Below are 7,345 nucleotides of genomic sequence, written 5' to 3' on the forward strand. Positions count from 1 at the left end.
TTTTTTTTATGTATAGGATCATATCATCTGAAAATAGACAGATTTTTACTTCTTCTTTGCCAATTTGGATACCTTTAAATTCCCTTTCTTGCTTTGTAACTCTAGTTAAGACTTCCAACACCATATTGAATAAAAATGGTGATAAAGGGCATCCTTTTCTGGCTCCTGTTTACAAAGGGAATACTTCCAATTTCTCTTCATTGAGGGTAATTATTGGCTGTTGAATTTGCATATATGCTCTTAAGTATGTTGAAGAATCTCCCTTTAATTCCTACATTGTTGAGCGTTTTTATGAAGAATGGATGCTGGATTTTGTGAAATGTGTTTTCTGTATCATTTGATATGATCATGTAGTTCTTTTACTTTTAAAAATTTATATGTTGGATCACATTGATTGTTTTTCTAATATTAAACCTCCTTGCATCCCTGTTCTGAATCTCACTTGGCCATGATGTATTATTTTTTGCTATGTTGTTGAATTCTATTGGCTAGGATTTTGTTGAGAATTTTTGCATCTGTGTTAATGAGTGATATAGGTAAATACTTTTTAGTGATGTCCTTATCTTAGTTTTGGCATGTGGGTTATGCTCACCTCATGTAATGTATTTGAGAGTTTTCCATCCCTTGCTACGTTTTGGAATAATTTATGTAAAATTGGTGTCAACTCTTCTCCAAATATTTGGTAGAATTCATCAGTAAAGCCATCTGGGATGGATTTTTTTAGTTGGGAGTTTTCGAATGACATGATAAAGTTCTTTTTTGTTATAGATCTGGTCAAGTTTTCTACTTCATTCTGTGTTAATTTAGGTAAATTGTGTTTTTCTAAAAATGTATCCATTTCTTCTAGATTTTTAAACTTCTTAGAGAGTACAGCTCTTCATAGTATTCTGTTATTATTCCTTTTAATTTACTTGGGTTCTGTTGTGTATCATCTATATAATTTCTTATGCATGTTATTTGAGTTTTCTCCCTCTTTTCTTTTGTTAGATTTGCTAATGGTTTGTCAGTTATATTCATCCTTTCAAAGAACCAGCCTCTTGTCTTGGTGATTCTTTCTATTGTTTTTCTGTTTTCTAATTGATTTATTTCTACTCTAATCTTTATTATTTCATTTCTTCTGGTGACTATAGGCTTACTTTGATGGTCTTTTTTTAATTGTTGGAGATGTTGCGTTAATGTGTTGAATTTGATTCTTTTTGGATGTGTGCGTAGATTTCTATAAATTGCCCTCTAACCACTGATTTTGCTGTGTCCCAAAGATTTTGACATGTTGTGTTTTCATTCTCATTTGTTTCAAAAAAAATTTTATTTAATTTTTGTTTGTTCTATTATCCAGTAGCTTTTAAGTGGGATGTTATTCAGTTTCCATGTATTTGTTTCCTTGATTTTCCAATTGTTGATTTCTAATTTTATAGCTTTGTAGTACCCATTATTGAAGAGCCTTCTTCTTAGTCTTTCTTTGTCTGTAAGCTCATCTGAAACCTGTCCACCATGGGTGACCCTGCTGGTATTTAAAATACAGGTGGCATAGCTTTCAGAATCACAGCAATTCACAAGCCACCAGAGTACAACAAACTGACAGATGAGTGGTGGGTTGTTGTTGTTAAATGCCGTCAAATCTATTCTGACTCACAGCAACGCTGTATAGAGTTTCCAAAGAGGGGGTGGTGAATTAGAAAAAATAAAGTAACTTGCCCAAGATCACATGAAACTCTACACCAGAGCTGTCATTCTTGTTGCCCAGTACCATGAAGTCCGCTCTGATTCATAGCGACCCTATATAGGTTTTTGAGACTTCAAATCTTTGCAAGGGCAGAAAGCCTCATCTTTCTCCTGAGGAGCTGCTGGTAGGGTCGACCCACAGACCAGTGCTTACTGTATGGAGCCAAATCAAAACTACGAGACACCATTTCCAAGTAGCTAGGATGAATGGTTATATATTTTAAATAAATAAATAACTGAAACTAACAAGTGGTGAAGATTTGGAGAAATTGGAACCCTCATCCATTGCTGGTGGGAATGCCAATTGGTCCAAACACTGTGGGAAAGAGTTTGGTAGTTTTTCAGAAAGTTCCTGGACTATGAACCACAATATTTGTGCTATGATGCTGAGCAGGTTTCAGCAGAGCTTTCAGATTAAGATGGACTAGGAAAAAAGGTCTGGTGACCCACTTCTGAAAAATCAGCCAATGAAAACCTATGGATCACTCACAGTCCAATCTGCAACCAACCAATCATGGGATGGCACAGGCAATATTTCATTCGCTGTGCATGGGATTTCTATGATTCAGGGTCAACTCAATGACAAATAACAACAGCAGTGTTAATGGAATAGTAATTGTTAACAATTATTATTTGCCTTTGAGAATTCAGAAAAGGAGAGTTTTCTTCTAGTTGAGGGAATGACAGTCTTAGGGAAGGCAACATGAAAGAAGCTATATGAGGGTCTTGAAAAGTGGATAGAATTTAATAATCTAGATGCTTTTCAAAGGGAGGGAACAGTATCGGCAATCTGACCAAAGCTAAATTAATGCTTTTATTTTTCTTTAAAGAATATTTACCAATATCTGTTATGTAAGGCACTGTACCAATAAACAACATTCTTATCAATGGAGAAAAGATTGAAGTTGTCAAGGACTTCATTCTTCTTGGACCAATAAACAACATTCTTATCAATGGAGAAAAGATTGAAGTTGTCAAGGACTTCATTCTTCTTGGATCAACTATCAACACTCGCGGAAGTAGCAGTCAAGAGATCAGACGACGTATTGCACTGGGCAAATCTGCTGCACAGGAACTTTTTAAAGTGTTGAAGAGTAGAGATGTCAGCTTGAGGACTAGGGTGCGCCTGACCCAGGCCATTGTGTTTTCAATAGCCTCATATGGATGCGAGAGCTGCACAGTGAATAAGGAGGATCGTAGAAGAATTGATGCCTTTGAGTTGTGGTGTTGGAGGAGAATACTGAGGGTGCCATGGACTGCCAAAAGAACCAATAAATCTGTTTTGGAGGAAGTGCAGCCAGAGTGCTCCTTGGAGGCCAGGATGGCTAAACTTCGTCTCTCCTACTTTGGACATATTGTCCGGAGGAAACAATCGCTGGAGAAGGATGTCATGCTGGGTAGGGTGGAGGGTCAGAGAAAAAGAGGAAGACCCCCAATGAGATGGATCAGCCAGGTGGCATCATTGATGGACTCGGGTGTGGCAGCGGTAGTGAGGTTGGCCCAGGATCGGACATTGTTTCGTTCTGCTGTGCATGGGGTCGCTATGAGTCGGTTCCAACTCGATGGCACCTGACAACAACAACAACAAAGGCACTGTACTAGGTCCAAGGATATGAAGATGAATTTAATATCACAATCTTCTGTTAATATCTCCCTCATTTTTGTCCATTCAGTCCATTAATGGTTAGTCACATCTACCAGGTCTTTCTTGGCCACACTTCTGCATAGTCAGCGTTTCTCTCTAGAACCTGCATGTGATGCTTCTTTTTTTTCTTTTAGTGTACTACTTTCCACTTATTCTAGTGTATTTTAGCCTGGTATTGATAAGCATTTATTGATTGATTGATGGAAGTTAAATTTTGATCTTCTATATAGAACTCCTGGAGTGATTCTGTAGAATCAGCACTGCACTGAAAGCCACAAGGTCGGCAGTTCAAACCCACCAGCTGCTCCTCAGTAACCCTATACAGGGTTGCTACAAGTTAGAACAAACTCGACGGCACTTAACAACAACAACATATACTTAACAGACCTATCGTTTGTGGTCAGATGTAATATTTATGAAGACTTTCACATTCTTTTCACTGCCAGATCCACATCTCAATACCTTTCTGGTGTGGTGCTGTAGGATCAGCACTGGACTGCAAACCACACGATCAGCAGTTCAAACCCACCTGGTGCTCCTTGAAAACCCTATGTAGAGTCACTATGAGTCAGAACCAACTCACCAGCACTTAGAAACAACAACAACATAGTAGAAGTAGGTAGTGAGACAAGAAAAATGGATCCGGCATCCTAGGTTACCAAAACCTGATGTATCTATAACTGATCAGAATTTTGTCTACTGACCACAACCTTGATGCCTCTTAAATAATGGTCATGATTATTATTAACAAATATCTGAGTAGTTCTCATACGTCAAAACAACAGAAACAATGCATTGGTCCCTGTTCTGGAGGAGCTGGTTGTCTAGCTGAGGTGGCAAATCGCACATGCGATTTGGTAGAGGACATTTACATTCATCTCCTCCGTGGATTAAGAACAAAAGTTAAAATGTGGGAAAGCCAGGAAGAAATGCCCTCCACTGCGTCCTCTTAACTAGCAAGTCTTATTAGCAAATCATTGCCCCTTTCTGAAGGGAGAAAGATTCGCTAATCTCTGATTGGTCAGAATCCAGGACATTAATTAGTCCATATTTCACCAGTAGACGGTCACATACCCTTGTGTGGTACTCATACTCCCTGTTTCCTGCTATGTAGGCATAGGCCAGTTTCCATTGAGCACACGATTAGATGATTAAACCTGGTCTGCTTGGCAAATTTTATCATCTTGTCCTTTCTTTCTTGTAGGCATACCTAACTAAGCATTCTAGTTCCAGACTTTAGACTTGGGGGCCAGAGAGCTGAGAAAATTCTCTTCAGACTTCAACTTAAACCGTATGATTCAACTCAATCTGTTGGCAAAGCTCTGCTCTGAGGTTATTAGGCATTAGCTCATCTATGAATAAAATAATCCTTTGGTTTCTATTCCAATTTCTTTCTTGCTTAGGGTTCCCTTGGGAGCCCCAGGGAAAGGGGGTTAATTAGCAGTGCCACAAACCTACCAGCCACTCTGGAAACCCTGCACACAGTCTCTTAACAACAACAACATGTGGCTCACCAAGATCGCTGTGTTTCTTCCACGAGGCCAGCATTGCTAGGTAGAGGTTTCTTTAGCAGCCTGGGTCCCAACATGAAGACAATCCATGAAGCAAAGCCAAGCTGATCTGCTACGGACATACATGGTGTTTTGAGACATAAATGATGTTTATAGATGGTATGGTGCTTGCAGTAGGATCAGCACTGTGACCCAAAAGATCAGCAGTTCAAACCTGCCAGCTGCTCCTCTGAAACCCTACATAGAGTCGCTATGAGTTGGAACCGACTCCACAGCACTTAACACCACCAATGGTGTTTATAACTTTGTTGTTGTAATCCTCTTTAGGATCACACCAGGAGTCCAATCTAGTTTATCATGACTTGTACACTTGGCTTTACTATCAGCTATATCAAATACCATTGTTTGTCCGGTGAACATCTATGTCACCCTTCGTTCTTCCTAAACCAAATCAATTCTGACTCATAATGACCCTGCTTGTCTTCTCATCCTAGGTTTAAATCAACAATGTGGCACTAAATCTTTAACCTATATGTTCCCCGGGGAGTCCTGGTGTGGCGCTGTGCGTTAATGCGTCAGACTGCTAAGTCATTTGAACTGCAAGGTCAGTGGTTCAAGCTCACCAGCTGCTCCTTGGAAATCCTATACAGGGTCTCTATGGGTCGGAATCGACTCGATGGCACTTAACAACAACAATATGTTCCTGGAGCACAGGACAGAGGTTAGTCAGGACAGTAATGATTAGAGAGAATGGTTAAAAGGATTTGAACAGAGAGGCGGGAAAACTTATTAAAAACCCCTTCTCTCAATGGCAGATTCAAACTGCTGACATTGCAGTTAGCCGCCCAACTCGTAATGGGCTAAGCTATCACAGCTCCTTAATTTAGGCATGATAGAATTCTTTTACATTGTTGAAGGCAGGCTATGTCAGAGTTAGATTTGAAATCTGGTGTCATCTATGGAGAACCATTATAGAAAATAATACCTCTTAGTAACAAATGCTTATCTGAGGCAGCTATTATACTTGAGGAATTTCAGGGGTATAGCAAAACCTTACACAAGTGTAACAAATTGAATTGTGGTTAGAAGAAAAGAAAAGAAAAGAAAAGTGTATTACTGGGCAGTAGGTTACTGTTGGATGGAGTCCTGGTGTAGTACTATAAGATAAGCACTGGACTGCTTGCTAACTGCAAAGTAGTAGGTTCAAACCCACTAGCCGCTCCTCGGAAAAACAACACAAGGTCATTATGAGTTGCAACAGACTCTATGGCACTTAACATGAACAAGGTTAATGTTGGAGTCCTGTTGTGGTGCTGTGAGATAAGGACTGGACTCCTATCCTTTAGATCAATGGTTCAAACTCACCAGCTGCTCCTTGGAAACCCTATACAGGATCACTATGTGTCAGAATCCACTGGACGACACTTAACAACAGGTTACTGTTGCTCATTTTAAGAAAACACATTAGTTAGGGAGAGATGCTTTGCAACACTAAAGAATTCACTTAGAATTGATTGAAAATGGAGTTAAGCTTTTAAACTCCATTTACATGGAACTTTTTCAAATGCACACATCTGCATAATATTTACAATGAATCCTATACCTTACCTGAGACATCCTAATCCATTTTTAAGCTTTGATTGCTAGGCCCACCTTGAAACTACTTTTACTGTCCAAAGCTAAAATAAATAAATAAAAGATTTCAATACGCTGCGAGAGTAAATGCAATCTCTAAAACTTCGGTCCTACTTTAGAAAGAAAAACCTGGCTTCAAACAATGTACGGTAGTACTTTTGCAGGCAGGGTTTGCAACTGGCTAAAGACCAAGGACAGTGTGAAGAGATGACTCAGTTGTATGGCCTGGGGGTGGTGCGGGGGAGGAGGAAGGATCAGCCTATGGTCCTTCTGATTAAACGGGCTATTAGGTAGGATTTAATTTATTTTTATTTTTATCATATCCATATTCTGGAGACTCATAACTGTTCAAGCCAAGAGAAGGGTGTCTAGTGAAGAAAATCTGAGACCCTCAGAAATGCACCTTCAAAAGATCTAAATGGAAGGCTAAAACCCTAATTCATCCCTGCCCCAGACTTGAGGCCAGGATTTGGGCAGAGAAATCGCTCACCATTCAAAACCTCCAGGGACCCAGGGACCCAGAGTCCAGTTGGAGATCTAACAGCGAGACCTCCTCCAGGCTTGGGATTCTCCCCTTGGGATGTCTCTGAGTCCTGCCCTGGCCTTGTTACCAGTCCCGGATGCTCCGGATGGTCTTTGGGACGCTTCGCGCTGTCTGTCAACCCTGACATTCTCACAGTCTCACTGAGCCGCCGCCCGGGCCCCTCCCGCTCAGGCCGCGCCACAGTGGGGGTTCGCGCCACGCCCACCAGGGGTCCCGGACTGGGCACGTGTTGTCCTGGGTCTGTCTCGCCACTGCTCGCCTGCGGCTCCCGGGCTCCGCCCCCGCTCC

The 7,345-nt window shown here is 40.7% G+C and overlaps 1 pseudogene; it reads right to left on the reverse strand.

Annotated features, from left to right (window-relative positions):
• Window positions 1–7,345, reverse strand: part of LOC102810814 — a 91,358-nt pseudogene that overhangs the window by 83,655 nt on the left and 358 nt on the right.

Source organism: Chrysochloris asiatica, unplaced genomic scaffold (genome assembly GCF_000296735.1).
Source record: "Chrysochloris asiatica unplaced genomic scaffold, ChrAsi1.0 scaffold00026, whole genome shotgun sequence".
Lineage (NCBI taxonomy): Eukaryota > Metazoa > Chordata > Mammalia > Afrosoricida > Chrysochloridae > Chrysochloris > Chrysochloris asiatica.